The sequence below is a fragment of the Oreochromis aureus genome, linkage group 6, assembly GCF_013358895.1.
Source record: "Oreochromis aureus strain Israel breed Guangdong linkage group 6, ZZ_aureus, whole genome shotgun sequence".
Lineage (NCBI taxonomy): Eukaryota > Metazoa > Chordata > Actinopteri > Cichliformes > Cichlidae > Oreochromis > Oreochromis aureus.
Window position 1 is genome coordinate 15,938,556 of NC_052947.1, and position 19,979 is coordinate 15,958,534.

The 19,979-nt window shown below is 39.8% G+C and overlaps 1 protein-coding gene across 1 annotated transcript in view; it reads left to right on the plus strand.

The window, feature by feature from the left end:
• Window positions 1–19,979, plus strand: part of fbxw7 (F-box and WD repeat domain containing 7) — a 124,381-nt gene continuing 104,402 nt past the window's right edge. The window contains exons 1-2 of the mRNA XM_031756965.2: window positions 1–467; window positions 11,580–11,738. The gene's annotated coding sequence lies outside the window, so the exon portion shown is untranslated. The remainder of the gene's footprint in view (window positions 468–11,579; window positions 11,739–19,979) is intronic.

Here is a 19,979-nt window from a genome sequence, read left to right on the forward strand (position 1 = left end):
AGTTGCGACAGCCCTTCTCTCCAGTCGGTGGAGAGCCAGGAGAGGAGCAGATCTGGCCCCTGTTGAGGAGCTTGCGGACGGCAAATCTTTTACTACTGACGCGCTGTATGGGCTCCGTGGATTTATTCTGCCTCTTGTAATGATCGTAAATCACCGTGTAAGAGCACATAGTCAGCGGGTCGAGCAGTGCACTGGTCAGTTTGGCAGAGCAGCTAGCGTTAGCAGTGTTTGACTAGCCAGTTAACAGTACACGAACTTGGCTTGTAGAGGCTAGTTAGCAGGTCGTGCTAGCGTGCTAGCCTCGGTTGGTCAGGTGCAGTGACTGCTGCTGCTGGGAGACCCAAGAAGGAGCGTTTACCTCCAAGCGTTAGCTTCTTCAAGCCTCAAAGGATACCCCGCTGTGGATACCGGACCGGGAGGAAGCGCTGGAAAGTCCTGCTACTTGTGTCCATCGCCACATTTCCCAGGTAAATAAAAACAATGCGAATTACAAAGTACAGCGCCGCAGCTGGGGGATATTGCAGCGGTGGACCGGTGGGGAAAAGGGCCTAGCATTAGCCTGCTAACGCAGTCGCTAGCTATTAGCAGTGCTAACGTTAGCCAGCTTGTGTTGATGTGGAGCTCGGTAGCGCTCAGAGTTGAAGTTTAAGTTAGCAGATTTAGCTTCGTGTAGCTGAATGCGCTGCACGGGTTGAAGTTTGTTGCCTGCTTCGGCTGCCTCTCCGGCCAGCGCTGGGCTTTTTAAACAAACTGAGTCAACAGCTGCAGAGTGCGAGGACTTTAATGCCCGTGCACGCATTGACCCGATAACTGGGGGTCTTTAACTTTACTTTGCCGTAACTGGGTCAGTCTACATCTTTAACAAGTAACTGATTTTCCTCGAGGTTTTTGATGTACAGCATACAACTTTCTGTTCTTAAACCCTCGATGAGAAAAAGGAAACGTCCTAAAGAAAGTCATGTACCGGGAAGAAGCCACAGGAAGAGCAAGATGATGTCTGTGTGCAGAGCAGAACAAACGATGAATCTAAAGTATGGACGTCAGGATGGTCAAATTATAGATTGCAAACCTGTATGAACAGTTTGAGACATGCCATGAAACACATAGCTGCACAGACTCCACTCCTCCTGGGCAACTGCCAGGCAGCTTAAACACACCAGAGGCAACTTTGCCACACTATTCACATATAAAAGAGAAAGCAAAGGAACACAAAAGCACCAAGTGTAGTAGAAAAATGCTGTTTAGTATGGCAGCTCCTATTTCTTCATCTGTTCAAGGGTTTCTATTTAAAAAACGTTTATAGAGCCACTGCAAAGGTCACTTAGTTCTGTTAATTTTATAAAGTTATCCAAATCCAGACTTTATCTCGGGGAACAGAGGACTGAATTCATGGGATGTTGACAGCTGAGAGATTTAAGACTTTTAAGGTTGCTGCGGCTGTGCTCTGATTTTTTGCAAATCACAGGACTTGAAATTGTTTTGTCACAGGAGGCAGATTTAGTTAAACCAACACTGAGCTGACAGCTTGATGCACAGTCCACATCCCTTATTCAGTTAGTCGCCTAACATGCTGTAAATGCTGCCTAATGCAACAGTCTTGCAAGCCTTTATGAATATTATGTTCCTCTTTTGTTCAGACGTTTTTAGAAAGTTGTTGATCTAAAACTGTATGGCCATTTCTTTTTACTGGTGCCTTAATGTTTACTCTCCTGTGGTGGACAGGCTTGTCTTTGTGTCTCTGACATCCAATTGTTTCAGTTGTAACAGAGTACCAACAGCAAAGCACAAACCAGCCCAACAATACAGATTATTTTCAGTTCTTCATTATGCTTTTGAGACCTTTACTTGTGTTTCATCATGTAAGCCTTAATTACATTGTTTTTACCATAGTTGTGTTGTTTTGTATAGTTGATTAAATGCAATGTAACTCGAGTCAAACATGAACTTGGAACTACCCAGATTTCTACTCCGCTGTGTAAAACTGGAGTGCATCAAGTTTAAACTCAGACTTGACCACAACCCCTCATGTGCAACGATAGCCAAACCCAAATGGGTGTACATTCATTACATATTTCTCTTAAACAACAGAAGTGCAGTACTGAAGCGTACCATGAAATGGTTTCAGATTCAATTCTCTCTTATTTAACCATGCTGCGTCTTTCTCTTGTGCTGTTTTGTCAGTTTGGATAAAATTGTGCAGCTCATGTTAATTTCAGTTTGGGAGGGAGTCGTGAGGTCAGGTCAGATGACCAACTTTGGTTAAGATGCACAGATGTCAGCCAGTCCATTTGAATGAATCTTCTGTCACTTCTCTTCTATATTTGTTACGCTGCTATTCTAAGAGTGATGCTTTGCACACACATACTTGTGTAATCTGTGCAGTATAAAGCACCACATTGATTACAAAAGTGCAGCAGCACTGTTGCATATCTTTTGCCATACTGAGTCTGACTGCAGAAGTGTGGACACACTGCTGATAGAATACTTTATCATTTAGTTGCCAAATTACATAATTTACAGCTTTCTCTTTAAAAGAAAAAAAAAAGTGGATACAACATTTCTCTGGAAGAGTGTCAACAAAAGCTGAGCACCAGAAGCTTCATAAAGGGAGCATTTATTTCAGTGCTGTTGTATTGATTGCTGGTTAAAAATGTGCTTTGGGTTGTACATAACAGATGAAACGGTCTGATCAGCCAGCAGCTGGAAATCTGCCTGTGTTTGATCAAAAATTGATGGTGTTCTTTTTCTCAGCACTGGTGTTGATTAATCATTAGAAATGGAAGTCAAAAATGGGTCTCATTTGTTAGTACTGGCTTAACTTGGTGTCATATTAAAGTGACCTATGTACGCATGCCCAAGATTGACGATCAGAGATCTGTTAAGGACAATATTTTATTTAATTTTTTGTACCTGTTCAGTTTCCTTTAAGTGCCTGCAAACATTTATTGTATAGAAGATGAAGGCTTTCTGAACCCATAGGATTACTGATTATGATCAGATTACAAATAGCCTGTATTGTCATTATGAACAAATCTGGATGTTATTTTCTTGATTAGCCAATCTGTTTCTGAGAATTGCTCTTGCTGTGTCCTGTTGTCCGATCAACTGTCCAAAACACAAAGATAAGGTCATTTACTCTTGCATAAGCCTGAAGAGGGGGAAAAAAAACCCAACCCAAAACCCAACAAATCCTCATATTTAGAAGTTGAAGCCAACGAATGTTTAACATTTAAGTTTGTAAAATGACTGACAGTTAATAGATCTCCCTAAATAGTAGGGGGGAGGGGCTCAATGCAGCATAGTATTGCAATATTTTTTTTGTGCCGATATAGTATCAATACAAGAACACCAAATATCGATCTTTTATTAAATAAATTGAAATAATCCGGGAATCTCTTGCACCAACATCCTGAAATAAGGTTAGCAAAACAAATTTACATTTAATAAACCATCCAACACTGGATGCATTTAGCTTGGCAAAGTTATTTCCTAATTCAGAGCAAGCTCAGTCACACTAGTAGGAATAGGACAGGACGGCAACCTCCATACATTTACCAGAAGAAGTGGTGGCTGTCTGGTGACTGTATTGAATTTTTCACATTCTGCAAGTGATGGCAATTTGTGGTAACTAAATGGTTGCCCACAGCTTCAGGGGTTGCACACTCAAAGCCACTTTTGATCGCAAGGGGATTGCACAGGTCAGCAAACAGTTGCAGTCTGACTTGGACTGACTGTGCTCACTCTGAGAGGTTGTTAAAGGTTTGCAAATAATTACTATCTAACTTATAAATGCAGACAGATTGCAAGCATGTTGCCTTTAATCTGAGTCTTTGTCAATGAGCACAACTTGAAGAGACTTGATTTGACTGGCTGCCAGCTGGTTGTGTTCTGGCTGTATTCCTGTAGAACAGTTGCAGAAAGTTGCAGAATGCAGATGTGATATTTGGATTTCTGTCTATGTAGACAGCAACAGATATGTGGTTTTTCAACAGCCGCTATTCAGTCTCAGACTAATATCAGACTGATTCTGTCTTATGGCAACATTTATAGCAGGTTTTAGTGACAGGGTTGATTTTTGCAGCAAAAAAACCCCCAAAACTGAAGTGGGATAACTATACGTTTTGATAAAGCGGATATTGCCTAAGTTTAACATAATTAGCAGTTTGAAAAAGGTGATAAATTGCAGTTTTGCTGTTGTGCATTGCAAAAAGTTAATTGCAATAAAACAATATCATGATCATTTTTGTCAGGTGAGTAGTCATTGGAGTTTTAAAATTATTTTCAGCGCCCATGACATATACAACCACTTTACTCGATGCTGTCTGTCTGATCATACCAGTGTGTGATGGCTCTGCATTCTCATGTGATGAATGCTCAGATTTTTCCAAGATTATTTCAGATTTTTATGGCTTTTTCTGCAGCGCATCTCTCTGCTGTCTGTAAAAAGCCAGGCGGCGGAGCAGATGAATAGAAATGGCAGATGTAGTTGTTTTGAAAAGACAGTTTTAATTTGGTCTTTTACTGCGTTGAACAGGTTGTTGTTTGGCAGCGCTTCTGAAACTGTGTTGGAAGAGGCTGTTTTAATATGTACAAACTAAGCTGCTCTCTGGGGTTTGTTTTTTTAGAGCCAGCCCATTATGTACCCCCTTTGAAAATGGTTGCAACGAGAACATTATTAACATTATTAAACCCTTCAGTTAAATGTATGCTGGTTTGGGGGGGATGTGCTCTATTTTCTCCTCTCTCCTCCAGCAGGGCAGTGTAAGCTGGTGAAGATCAGAGAATTCACGTTCAAGGATAGGCTGAAAGTGTTTAAGACAAGAACTGCATGTTTTCAATTTACATTTACTCAAAATTATGGATCAGCATTGATAGGATAGGAATGTAGTCATTCCATTATCGATTGTTTCCAAGGGTCAAATTCTTTATCTTCGTTTTGATTCTTGTTGTTCTTGTGTTTGGGGAGAGGGAGGGAAGCAAGCAATATTCCCACCTGCCTTCACTGCCAACTGTATGTTTTCCCCCCCCTCTGTGCATCTCTCTTTTTCTTTTCTTTTCTTTTTTTTTTCTCAGATTTGGTTGTTGGTGTGTGTTGGAGGGCTGCTACTGCCCTGGTCAGGACTAGCAACTTTTCTGCCACCACCAGCAGCAGAACTTCTAGCTTTAAACAAGATTCAAGGTTGTTGAAGGGAGGGGGGGGGGAGCTTAGCTTCTTTAAAACTAGAAATCTGTAACCTGGTATGAGTACAGGGTAAATGACAGAAACAAGGTAAAGCCTCTCATACTGCAGTAAAATGAAACTGGTACACAAAATTAGGTTAAAAAAATACTTGGGAGTTCAGTTTGGGCAGTGCTGCAAGCCCTTAAAGATTATGACAGGGTATACTGGACATTGTTTGCGTAAAGCTTCACATTCCCACACTCCTTACTGTTGCTGTGTTACTGACATCAGGGCTTTCCTAATACTGTTCTTATGGACAGTGAGATTTCCTGTCTTTGAAACTTGTGTTGGCAAAGCATGAAGATAGTGGACATTGTTTAGGTTGCATATGGGGAGACTGACCTTAGTAAATCCACATTCAATCTGATATCTTTAACTGAGGAAAAACATATATGCATATTTTGTAACCAGTGAGTGAATCAGACTGGTGTCCATATGCTGGCTATTCCTAACAAAGCTACTACTCAGGGTTACTGGTCAAAGACTAGTTTTAAGACTCCCTGCATATGGAGAGAGAGAGTACAAGTCAGTTATTCTGTGGGGGTTGTTTTCAAGTGGTAAACGGATGTTCAAGCCACTGTTTATGTTTGGAGGAAAGCTTAAAAGTGGGAAGTGTTGCTTGAATCTTTGTTGTCTAATATACCAAATTGAGAGGGTAACGTGGTTTCTACAGATGGACAGCTTTGGAGCAGAGGGGACAGATGGTTGAAAGAAATTGGGTTTAAATGGTGCAGTCCACAGAGGGAAACGGGAAAGGGGTGACAGCAGCAAACGTGTGGAGAGGTGCTGTGTAGTTTGCATACTTAAAGACCTATTCAGCTGTGTATGTAAACTGGGAAATGAGGAGGGAAATGAAGCTGTCTTCATAGCAGACAGGGTTAGGGCTCTACAAGTCCAAACTGTGTGTGTGAGTTAGTAGAGGGAGAGAAGGAGCTATCGAGGAGGGAAAAAAGGACATTAAAGGGGCTTTTCTGTGGGGAGTTCCAAGAGGATCTCCCCTCTCAAGGAAATCTCTTGAAGGGTAACTTAAGAAAGTCATCAAGTGGTCCTTTGTGGCAACAAAGTACAGCAACATAAAGAAAAAAGGGCACAATTATTGTTATTAGGGTCAGACATTACAACACACACTAGAGCCTTTATCTCCACTGCTTCCTCTCCTCAGCTTGCGAACCTGCAATTCTTTGTAATGATGGCTTACCTTGTTTTAAAATTAGCATTGTTGTTGGGGGCGTTACTGGTAGTTGTGAGTAGACATGAGACCAGAAAAGTAAAATAGCTGTTATTGAGGTATTTCTGGTGATTTGAATTTTGTGGCCTGATATGAAGAATTCTGTATACGTGTCTGCTGCCTGGGCTAGACTTTTCTTCCCACAGGTGGAGTATAGGGTGGAGGGTGGGGGGGGACGACGACGACGACAACAAAGCATTTTATTAAGAATTTCTATGAAACGTATCTAATTCACAGCTTCAGACCTTCCCTAGCTATCTTATCTTACGTTATCAGACGTTCCTGCACATTTTGTCTTCCTCCTATACTCATGAAGAATGTAATATTTATAATATTTGAATTCTCTTTCTCGGCTTATTGCATACCTCCATCATCTGTAACTTTGTCGTTAGCAGTGTGATACTATCTTCTGTTTTGTGCCTTTTAAAAATGCTCTCTTCTAAATGCTTGCTTTATCAGTTTGTTACTCTGAGGATTTACTGGAGCCTTAAGAGCAAAGTATGGGTTTATTCTGTGCTTGTAAACGGCCCGTTTGCTCAGTATCTGTGAGGCGCAAGGAGTACGTTAATAATTCAGTGCTGTGCCATGTAGCTCTGAGCTGGGTAATGAACATGGGGAGAAATCTCCCAGGCATTTTGCTTTGATGTGGGCTGTGGTTTGAACACTAGGTGACACAGTGCAGGGACAGAAGAAAGTGGCAGTCTGGGACAAAAGTCAAGAGTGGATATATTAGGGTCCAAAATTATACTGCAGCAGAGCGTATTGTCAAAAGCCAAAGATATGAAAGTACAGATAGCATCTCTTTGTCTTTGTCCTCTGAGAAGGAATACTTTATTTCTTCTTTGAAGCGTTGATCAGGCACAACTTGAACAGTGAGCTGCTTTCACACCTCGTTGATGGCTACGTACTAGATATCTATGTACTGGTTACGTGCTGGAGCTGAAACTAGAGGAGCAAGTTTTACGTAAAAACAAATGAGCACTTTTCACACATGCACTATACCCCCTGAACTTTTTGATGAAAGTGCATGTGTATGCTTGTTCACAGGTGAGAATTTACAGCAGTATCTCTTCACGAGCTTTTTGAAAGTGAGAGTTGCTCAGATTTACATAATTGTAACAGTTGTAACTTCACAGATTTGTTATAAACTTAAAAAATATCTCCACATCAATATTATATATTTTTTTTAATTGACGTGGCGTATGTACGTCACTTCAGGCACACAAGGGGCCACATAGTCACAGTTTGTAAGTCCCTATTGAAGACCTGAACCTTCAGTAAGTAACTTTTACTAAATGTGGATCTATAATGCCTCACTACATATAGAAGTAGTTTTTCCTAATGATCAGAGTTACTAGCGAAACATAGAGCCTCCATGGTATGAAATTTCTGCTACAATGCAGTATCTGCCAGGAAACTTTTTCAATTCAGCTTATTTACATAGCACCAAATCACATCAACAGATGTCTCGTGATTCTTTTATGCTAAAAGGTAAAGACCCTACAATCAATCAACCCCCTATAAGCAAGGACTTTATGATAGTGGGAAGGAAAACCTCCCTTTTTAAAAGGAAGAAATCCCCAGAAGAACCAGGATCATGGAGGGGTAGGGGCAGATGAACAGGACAAAACCTAGACTAAGGGAGAGACAAGACACAAATATAATGACATGCTGCAATGGTATATCCTCCTGAGAACCAGCCTATTCATTCATGGCCGGTGCAATGGACATTTTTGGATGTTTTTGGTCTATATATTTTGACTTATTTGAGCTACCCTACTAAGTTTTGTTTTGCTAAATAGAGGACATCCTTTCCATTGATATCTCATGCGTTTGGGTGGTCTCTTTTAGCTACAAAGAGGAAGGAAATCAAAACGTTAAATCGGAAGAATCTCTTTTCCTCAGTTCTCAGGAGGATATAAATGTATGACGAATGAAAAGAGGTGAGTGGAATAGTAGTCCTTAGTGCGTCACATGAAATCCTGTAGCAGCATAATTAAGGGATAGTTCAGGGTCACCTAAACGAGCATTAACTATAGTCTTTATCAAAAAGGAAAATTGAGTCTGATCTGGAAAGTAAAGAGGGTATGTATGTAATAAATCCAAACTGGGAGCAGTTTCCTGAGGTGACGGGCCTGAAGGCTCTGCCTCCCATTCTACTTTTAAAAACCACAAGCAAGCCTGAAGTATGAGAGTGAAGTGTTCTGTTAGGGTAATATGATACTATAAGAAATTTAGGATATATTAACACTGGGGGAAAGGGAAAAATGGTAGTTAGTAGACATACGTGGATGGCTGTCATTTGACCAGATAAAATGGTTTTAGTGTTGTGTATAGTTATTTATTTTTTTAAATATTTGTTTTTCTTTTGAAAAAAAATATGGGAAAGATATTCATGGCAGCATGTTAATAATAAACATTAGCTTACTTGGCTGTTAAACCTTTTTTTTTTCTATTGTGTCTAAACCTCCCACTATGCTTGAGCCCGTTATGGGAGTCAACTAAGGTTAGGCAGGCCGCTGGGGCTGTAATACACAGCCTAAACCCTGTAATGGTTTATACAGTATTGTCAAATTTCACTCATACTACACATTTATTTGAGTACTGCGGCTTGTTCTGCCAATATTGTGGGTCTGCTGTCTGACTGGCAGAATGCCGTCACTTTGACAGATTGATAAAGCCACCGATGTTCCTGTGTCTTCATACGTTTAAAAGTGACAAAAGTGATTTTAGCCGTCTAGCCTTTCTTTTGTAATTTCCCATCACAGAATGCCTTCAGGCTGTGGGGCATTTTGTTCAGTCCTTTTCCATCTCACCTTAACACAATTGCATCTCTTCACTGCCCCCCACAACTCATTTCCTCTCAAATGCCCACCGGTCCTTCTCTGAGACTGCAGCAGAGGTGCAGCACAAAACCTGTTTGAAAGGAGGCCTCTCTCCTGTTGGCATGGAAACGTCTGCCTTTGTGAATGGAGGCTTCCCTTACATGCCTGGTCAGAGGTCTCCCGATGTCTCATGGTCCAAGAGGACCTGGCCAGACCTCTGTGCCACATCACTAAGCCTGTGTTGAAGTCGTGAAGTCAGGCACTTCTGCTCACGTAGTTTGTAGTTGTGTCTGTTCCTTGTTCACATTGTGTTACTGCAAGTCTCGACTTGACTTACATGAACTAGAGTGCTCTCAATCATGTACTGCTGTAGTAACTGAAAGCTAAAATTTAGAGAACTTTACAATAAAATTTGGGAGGGAGTAGTTTGTGCAAACTCCTGCAGGATTTGTTTGAACTGGTTTCACAGCACTTTGGAACGGGTTCAAAAATCTGGCTAAACTTCTGTGATTAGTGCCTCTCTGCTAATATTTATAAAATGTAGCGTGAAAAGAATATTTTATCTTCCTGCTCAGAGACTGAAGCTCATTGGTTAGAGCTATTGGTTAATTAATTGAGCATCTATCCCACAGCAAAATGAGCATTTTACACATTACTGAAATAGGATAATATCCTGAGCATCACAGCTGGGTTTTTTGTTTTGTTTTTAAATACATAATACAGTATTTTAAAGATTAATTGGTCATACTGAGTAATTTGTTTGTGGAACAGTCATACAGTTTGACAGGCTTCCCTGTAGGTTAATGACCTATTAGTTAAAAGGTAGATATACTGACCTTTTTATTATTATTGTTTTGACATTCTAGATAAAAATGAAATGTTTCAGACATTGAGCATCCTCATATTGCCGTAGGCCTATAACTGTTGAATAGCTACTGTTTCATAATAAGCTGGCATTTCATCAGGCCAAAAAGAGGTCAGAATGAATAAACTCAACAAAGCAATGCAGGCTGTGTCTAAATTAGTCCATGATTAGATGTCATGAAAGAAAATCAACAGGTCTCTATTCCCTGTGGACCACAACAGAGAAGCCTTGACCTAATTATTCATTTTCTTTTTCCTAACAAAAGAGCCGAGTTTATTGCAGCATCCTGCGCTCATCTTTTGCTGCTGTCTTCACTTGGCACAGACCTCACATCTTGATGCAGTTTCTCACATTGCCCGAGAACGGTAAATCTTAGTTTCACCATAAATGTGGTGTTTATTGTTGGCGTTTCCTTATAATGTGGGTTCTACATGACACCAACACAACATAACAATCTGCGGTTTTAAGTTATTTTGTGTGTGATTTTCAATACATTTATATTAAATTAAAGTCTTTTCTTTTTCCATGGCAGTGTGTGACACAGAAATTGCCTTAAAACTCTGCAGTGAAATTCAGAGTTATGCAGATTACAGTTCTCTGGCCCACATTTCTCCTCCTCATGGATGAATTATTTACTGTTTATCAAAAAAGTAGGTGTGGAGTGTGTAGCTGCTTAAGCTCTGGTCACACTTACTGTAGCTCTGTAATACTTTTACAGTGTGAATTTTTTTTTCTACGCACATATTTTAAGAATACATGTTGTAACATTGTCCAAGGTTCACATCTCATGATAGTCGTGAGTGGCATTGTCGTTGCGGCTGTTAGTGTTCAAGCTCTGGTATGTGTTTGCGTTGAATATGAAGTAAGGCTGTTTTTCTATTCTACTAGATATTTAATTTACTTTCAGTATTTGGTACGAGTGGTTACATTTATTTTACTTTGATGCAAGTTTGAGGCACTCTAGGAATGTGTTGCATTGTCATGGTAGGATATCCTCCCTCAGACTTGACCTGGGTTGCTTTCCACCAGGGACGCAGGCAGCTGGCAGCTCAGTTAAAGTGCCTTTAAGTCTATTAGAGAGGATAATCCTTGAGGGAGAGTTTCGGTGAACAGAGGGAACAGGCAGAACAGTCAGTCGATTCACTTTCCTTGCCATCCAGCTAGTCCCATGTACTTCCCCTCTCCAACCTCGCAGCCAATCGTTCAACACATGGCCACCATATGCTTTCTTCATTACTTGCCAAAGGAAACACGGCTGCCCCAAACAAGACTTTGAAAAAGGAGAGGAAAAATAATCATGTGAATTTCCTTTGCTCTGCTTCAGAAATAACAGTGTAAATAGTCTCTGAGGTGCATCTAGTACATCACAAGTTAAACTGTTTGTGCATCTGATGTTTTCTGTACCTCACTTTGTTGGTTTCTCTACCCCCCCCTTTCCAGCCTCCTGCCTTCCACCTTCACTGTCCCTGGCGCAGTCGGTGGCTCAGCAACACTTCAAAGGAGGAAGGTCTGTGGCGCTGCAGATAACACATTGTACCCCCTGCCCCTCAAGCACAGGCAAGCTTTTCCAGAGCTACTACGCAATCCATTGACTGACAGGTTTGGCCCCTTTTCTCTTCTTTGGAAAACTGTAGAAAACTGTTGTTCTTTACTTCTTTACTAACTTTTATGTTTTTTTTCCTCCTCTCCAGTATGAATGATTTTAATTTTTAACTGCTGTGCAGAGCATAAGGTTTAAATGTCCACTTCTATTTGAAATGCATTGTTGGCTTGAAACATATTCATACAGTGATGAAACTTTAAAAGGAGAAGATATGTTGTTAATATAGAGGAGTTGTAGTCCAATATATTCCTGTAAATGCACTAGACTACTGACGGTGTTTGGACAATTTGGCCAATGCTGATAGCACTTTATCTTTTTTTTTTCCCCCCCCTCACTTTTGTTCTGGTGAGGGGAAAGGAGTTTTTGTTTTCCTTTTGTTTTTTTTTTCTCAGTTCATCAGTGTCACCGAATAAACAAAAATTAAACTGGAGTTAACAGGGACATAATGGCTAATCATCAGCCACTGCCATCAGTTTCATTATCTCAGCACCCTTGAGTTGGACCCACTGGGGTCGCCAGTGAATGTGCATGAGACATGTTGGCATGTGTTCTTCTATTAGATTAGGGAGTACAATAAGGAAAAACTAGGTGTCCATGGTGGTAGCAGTTGTCTGTGTTTCTAAGGGACTGTAATCCTGGCCGTATTTGCCGATAGGTAAATGGCAGGTGAATATCTGGTCATATGTGCACTTATGTAATGGGATTCATAAGTGTAACATGGTTTTGAATACTTTGAGAGATTGTTTTGCTGTTGACACCTGTATTTAAATAATGAATTTTGTTCACCCTTGGCCCACAGTCAAGTTTTTGTCCCGAGAAAAAAAACTGACAAATCCAACCAAATCTTTTTATACTGAAACCTCATCACTGCATTATAAGCCACCCTACTAAACTATTTTAGTATTCCTTTATGGCTTTGAGTAGTTTTATCAGTATCAGTTCATCTCCAGGTCATTTTCTTATCCATTTATTGCAAATATAGGAAAAACGTAAATATGTGGACTAGCGTTTCCAAAAGCCCAGTCTCTTATATGTTTTGTCTTTGTTTGAAAGCTCCTCGTTAATAACGAAACGGCCTCACAAAATTATCACAGCTGTATTTCTCATTTCTGATGATTAATTGACCTATCAATTAACTACTTGTTGCAACAGTTCAACGCATGATTCAGTGATTGACATTTGCTTTTTCTTTCCCTTTTCTCTGATTTCCCCCCCCCCCCGTTTTTTTTATTTTTACATTTTTGTCTCTTTTGGGCAAAGCTGTGTAAATGCTATATAATAGTTCTAAAATTAGGTACAGGGTTTAAAGTAAAAGTAAACTTTAGTGGGGATTGGAAGTTCGTCTATCTGAAAATACTGGTTTGCATAATCATCCTGAGCATCTGTGGTGTTGAATTTATTTATATAGTAGGAGGAGTTTATATTTATGTAAATATTCTTTCTTTGTGTTCTATTTATGTAAATACTTCGGGCTCCACCAGTAGCATCACACACACATGCACACGGGCTTCCAGCTAATCACTTGTGACAGGTAGAGTACAAAAGCTAGCTAGTTGCTTTCAGTACTTGTGGGTGTACCGCTTAACGTCAATTAATTAGATTGTAGCTGTTTAATTTAAACTTCCATCTCATGTCTCCTTAAAGCGATTGCTAGTCAAGCTCACAGTTAAAATAGGTGAGGAATGAGGGATGGTGTTTTAGACACTTCTCTTCATTTAACTACTGTGGCATTACCTTCTACATGTTTATAGTGCCACACATATAAGAATATGGTTGACCACTCAGTGTTAGTGTATGCTAATACTTAGTCATGGCATCTGTTGGCCTATCAATGTTTCCATGGTAGCAGCACAGTGCTGTTCAGGTTTCTCATGATTTCCTCTGGGATGAAACACCTCTCACTTCAAGAACATCTCTGTCAGCTTGTTGATTGCTCTGACACACACGGCCTTTACAGATACAAGACTGTTATACAAGCGTGCATTTATGTAATCAGGAGCCAGATGAAATCCTACCAAATATATGAAAAGCATGTAACATTATGGCACTGGTGGGGAGAAGGATGGAGAGAGAAGAATACAATTAAATTCTAGTCTAACCTCTAATGAGATCTCTGCTAAACTACTGGAAAATAAAGGTTGTATCTGCATTCACAGCAAATGGGGCAGGTGGTGCAGGGAAATAGCAGCAGCAGCAGCTGCTGCTGTTGTGACATTTTACTCTGGCATATGCTTTTTGGTTCCATGAAAATTGATGATTCATCCTTTAAATTATACGATGATAACCACAGGAATAACGTCTTGATAAACTGCCATTTCTCTCACTGACTATGACATTTACATGCTTGCTATTTGTAAGTTTAAATGATTGCTCATTATTTTTAGCTATTGAAAGCTCATTTACAGTTAAGTGTTTACAATACTGCTGAAGCTGAACTACCATTTTAGGTCAATGTAAAACTGTGCTGTGGAATGAAATTGACCAAAGTTCACTTAAAAAAAAAAAAAAAAAAAAAAAAAAAAAAAAGTGGTCTTTTCAAGTTTTACCTAGGATCATTTCTTTTCTGTCTAGTTTGTTGGTGGATGACTTTTATCTACAGGGTCAGAGGTGGGTCGAGTATCCAAAAATTGTACTCAAGAGTAGCTTTAAAATATTATTACTCAAGTAAAAGTGAAAAGTAGTCATCCAAAAAGTTACTCAAGTAAGAGTAAAAAACTAGTTGGTGAAAAGACTACTCAAGTAGCGAGTAACTATTTGTAATGTCTGATTTATTTTTTAAATAAATGCTATCAGACAAGCAAAAATAAATAAATATACAAATTGTAGTATTTTCAAAAAGGCAAGGCAAGTTTATTTATATAGCACAATTCAACAACAAGGTGATTCAAAGTGCTTTACAGAGACATTAAAGAATAAAAACAAATAAAAAGCATGATTTAAAATGAAAAAAAGAAAGGAACAGTAGATAAAATCAGTAGTTAAAATGTAAGTTTTAGAATTTAAGCTTAAAAGTAAAACAGTGCGGATTTGGTGCTTTATTCAAATGCAGCTGAGAACAGGTGAGTCTTCAACCTGCATTTAAATAAACTGAGTGTTTCAGCTGATCTGAGGCTTTCTGGGAGTTTGTTCCAGATATATGGAGCATAAATGCTGAATGCAGCTTCTCCATGTCTGGTTCTGACTCTGGGAACTAATAAAAAAACAGATCCAGATAACCTGAGGGATCTGGAAGGTTCATACTGGGTCAGGATGTCACTGATGTATTTTGGTCCTAAACCATTCAGAGCTCTATAGACCAAAAAGAAAATACGTAAAAACATCAAAAAATTAAGGCACAACAATTCTAATTTCCAGATTAAGTTTTTCACAACAAAGCTTTTTTAAACCAATACATATAGTAAATAATATAAATATATGAACAGTACAAAACATTTCCAGTGACAAGATATACTGTATACTTCATATTCACTTTTACTCCAAATGGCACAGCAGCCTCAGAGAAAACATTAGAACGACATAACTTCAACATATGTATATACAAGGCAGCTCACTTTTACCATGAATTGTATGGGTGTGCATCTTTTTCTGCATATTTAGCAAAAATGTGCCATTTCTTCACTCAGTAAAATGATGGTTAAGCTTCAGCAGCAGTTCGCTCTAAAGGTTCTTGCTGTGAAGCTGTAACTGTTTAGCAGTGAACAGGAGTCCTGCCTGACTAAAGAGTCCTTCACAAGCTCTAGATGCAGGAAGAACTGTATTGATTTTGATTGACAGCTTCTTGATGTGAGGAAAGCTATGCAATAGATCCACACCTCTCTCCAGCTCCACTGCTTCTGGCTTTCCTGACCCCATGGATCTAAAGAAGTCATCTTCATCAGATAGGCTGATCAGATAGCTGGCCTCATCCTGCTCTGTGTCTAGTTGATGTCTGATGAAGTTCAGACCTGTGGAAAGATGTATGGTTTTCAAAGAATTAGGTCTGGGCATCATGGTGCTGTATAGACTGCCAAGCTGCAGATGTTTGGCATGAAAATTTGATCACACTGGAGATGTTTTTTACTAACTCTTGTTGAAAAACAAAATCTTATCATTCATATCCCACACAAACAGTTTGCAATGAATTCCAGATTAAGTTTTAAATAAGAACATATGTTCTTATTTCTATTGAACATATGTTCTATTGCAGTGCTAACCAATAGATCCTCCACGCACTGTTTGGCTGTTACTCCGGGGAAAGATGAGAAAGACGGTGATGAAAGCCGTGACTGGAGCTGCAGTGTAGCCACTAATCTCTGCATGGCTGTCCTGAGAATGCAAACACCTCAGTCTGCATGGCTGCCAAAAGATGAAACCCTGTCCCTTCCAACCACAGGGGAGGGAGACGGTTGAAGCTAGCCTCGTAACGCAGGCTGTTTAAACTAAACAAGCTGCTGTTTCACATAATAAACCCTGTCAACCGCAGTATTGCCTTCCGATTTAACAGTTAAAGCAGTAGAGATGAGCTGTCTTTACATGTGCCTGGAACTCTAGTTTCATTAACCAGGCTAGCTGTTAGCTTATAGCTCACGCTAGCTAACCAGCGAGAGGTTAAAAGGACAGCCGAAGCTGCGGACACAACACCCACAAACTTATCTCACCACAATGTAGTGCCGAAAATATGATGTGATTCTAGTTTAATCAAACTGGGACAGGAGGAAAACCGCTCCAATCCTCGAGGCCCAGTGTCCTAAAACTATTAAACATGTCTTCACTGCAACACACCAGAATAAAATCATTAGGTCATTAGCAAGACTCTATAGTACTTGATTGCATGCTGAGGTGGCAATTCAGCCATTTAATTCATGTTGGACTATGGACATATCAAAAAGTTGACCCTGAGGAATTGAGCTTGACACAGCTGCTGTAACATAAAGACTGACATCCACCTAACCACAGCTAAAAAGAAATTCAGGGTAAACTTACCGCAACATGTTTTCCTCAGGTTAGAGTTGAGTTTTTTCACGCTGAAATGTTGGTTTGTTTTGACTCATACTGAAGACACCACATTATATAGCTGTTCTTTCGTACTGCTTTTAAGCGAAACATGCTTTGTATATGAGGCCAGGGGTGTCCATCCTCTTCAATTCTAGCAGAGATAGTTGCCTTTGCCCTGTTTTCCTGTTTCTTCTTTCCGTGTGTCTGCTAGTTTGACAGGCTTGGGCCGCTCTGCCCGCCATGGTTCAAAACTGGTCATGTGACTGCATGGCTACATCTCAACTCTTCACCTTCAAAGTAGTTGGTGTTTGCAGAAAAATCGGCATCTTCCATGTAAACTGTCACCCAAAGCAAATGCAAGGTGGTTTGTGGTGCAGCACCCTTTTTGTGATTTCATCCAATGACTTAAAGAAACAACCAGCAACCACTCACCAACCAGTTGCAGAAGATGGTCCCCACTGGTTGCCATATGATTGCTGACCAGTCTCTAGGTCTGTGTGACTGGAACCAGCATTCCTGAGTGAATCAGCAACTTCTCTGCTGCCTGCCAAATTTAGACGCACAGCTGGTTGATTTTGTCCAGTGTGCTCTGTGCCATCTTAAAAGTGGAATTCGTACACTGTCTTTAATTGTTCAAATTACAAATGAAGCTATTGCACTCGTCCTAATGGATGTTTTTATTTAATTTTATACTTGAGTAAACATTTCTCCTTGACAGCATGGAGTGCTTTTAGTGCTTTAACTGTTACAGAAAGATCTATGGCCACTTTCTGGCCAATTTCTCTGCAGCACTGGCAAGATACTAAACTGTAATTCCAAAATTGAGGTCCATACAGACTCATCTATCTTTGTTATAGCATTAATCAGCTCTGAATCAACTATCAGGTCAGACATACGTGATCTTACCCACTCATTAGTTCTGCTTTTTCCAGCATCTGCTCTGCATGGGTTTTCTTTGTGTGGGGAAAACTACAGACAATTCGAGTCATAAGCCAAGTCATGATTGGGATGTTCAGGTCTCAGCTACTTGGTGTAGAGAGCTCCTAGAGTTGAAGGAAAAAACTATTGCTGTTGGAGGTGGGGTCAGATAGGAAATGAGGCTGCATTCCAGCCATGATTTATGAAGTGTCTTTATTCTCTTTGTACTAGTGGCTACTTTGCAGCTGCTCCAGACGCTGTCACTGACTTCAGTAGAGCTGTATCCATCTCAGCTTACATGTTCAAAGCCAGTCATATGTTGCCACATAACCAAAGCCCATGTGGTTTGAGGAAGTAAATGTGGCAAAGTTAAAGATCCTCCCGTAGGTTTGACTTTTTTCCTTTTTATTTTAACCTCCTTCCTTTTTGCTTTTCACTAAGACATCATCTGTGGTTTTCATTCACCAAATAAATATCCCAAATGAAGCTCTGGTGTAGACCACAAAGCTTGGAACTGAAACTAAATGCAGAACAACTACACAATGAGTCACGTCTTAAGCCTGGACCAGTATGACTAGATGAGACCCATTTTATTAATAATCTCTGTGCGTCTGTAGCACGCTGCTGTGTGAGAACATGTTAATCACACTAGGCTCAAAGTTCACAACAGGAATTAAAGACTTTCCTTCAACACCTGTCAGTGCACTGAAGACTTTTTACAGTATCAGTAAATTAAATCGATTGCAGTGGAATGAGTTGCATTAAGTTTGCAGTATGAAGTTGGATTAGCCAGTACTTACATGCAGGTAATGGTGGTTGATTTCTATAAGTTATATTAAGATTTTAAAGATGGAGCAGTGATTGTTTATTAAATTTCCTTGCTTGGTCTCAAAAGTGTTTCTTAATGAAGTCAAGAGTTCAGACTGTCATAAGTGCCCATCCATACTGAAGCACTGTTTGCAAACTGAGCCTCTTTTTTTTTCCACTTTGGCTGCTTTTAATTTACTTTTTTTTTGGTTTTTTTTTGTGTTTTTTGTTCCCAAAATCTGATGTTGCATAAATTTATGAAGATTATCCAAAAGTAGGAAGACTGTTCTGAAGAGTCCTCTAATGCAATTATCTACATTTGTGTAAGAACTCGGAGCTGCTTTGGTTGTGTAACTTTTGCTAATTTGTAACATAACATTGTAATATGAAAGAGTTGTGGCATTCATCAACCTGTAAGAGAGACTGATGATGTGACGTTTCCTTTAAATTTATATCATACAAATTGAAGTACTTGGAACATGATTTCTTATTTCTTCAGTGAGGACATTTTCTATTTATTTATTTTTTGAAGTATTTCAGAGGTTTTGGTAAATTTAAGACTGTTGCATAACTCGTGCGTCTGTCTCAAACTTTGACCAGAGTTAGTCAGAGTGAATGAAGGCCAGGAAACACAGCAGTTGCATTCCTACATGTGAGCTCATTTTCTTTGGCATCTAGATGCGTATGACAGGCCTGAAGTTGCAGGCACCCATGACCTCTGTGTTCGATTGACTCGTAGCCCTCTGAGAAACTTTCAGAATGTTTCCTAGAAAGCTCTGGACTGACTCCCTTTTAAATGGAGTCAAAGGTTAACTTAATTGGTTTCTGAATACAAGAGTTTGCTAACATGCACCCTGTATCGTGGGCTACACAGAAGTAGCAGACCTTTGTGCAAATTGTTAGTCTACTATTGACAAGAGTGAGGGTGAGTAACTGTTGTCTAATCACCTTACATTATTTAATGGTCATTTGTTTTGAAGTTCAGATGATAACTGCGCCTTTGAGGGAGCTCTCAAACTTTTTTGGCTCATAAATAAAATTACAAGTGTGGGTTTCTCAGCTGTACCCTAAACGATATTTGATTATTTGTTTGTGTGCATGTATGGGTGATGCCTTTGAACACAGACCTAGAGACTGTCTAGGGAAGTCCATTTCCCAACTGGTTGCTGGGAAATTTCCACTGTTGCCCACAGTTTGCATGGAAGCGGCTGACCTGTCCGCAAACACGAAAATAAGTTGCACCTTTTGAAATCTTGAAGGTGAATATTCTGTGTTTCCAGTTTGAGTTGCACTTCCATGTTTTACTACAGCTCAGTGAGCAGTTGACATATGTTTATTCACAAGTTGGGGTCTCCCATGCAACCTATGGGCGACTGAGACCATCGCAAGGGGATTTCTAGAGTAGGACCCTCTTTGCCAGAAGTTCCTCACTGTCACAAAGTGGGGAAAAATGGTTGCAAATGCTGCTCTGCTTAAAAACAGAAGTGCATTGTCTCCAATAAACTTTCATCCACATCATATCACTCTTTTGAACTCAT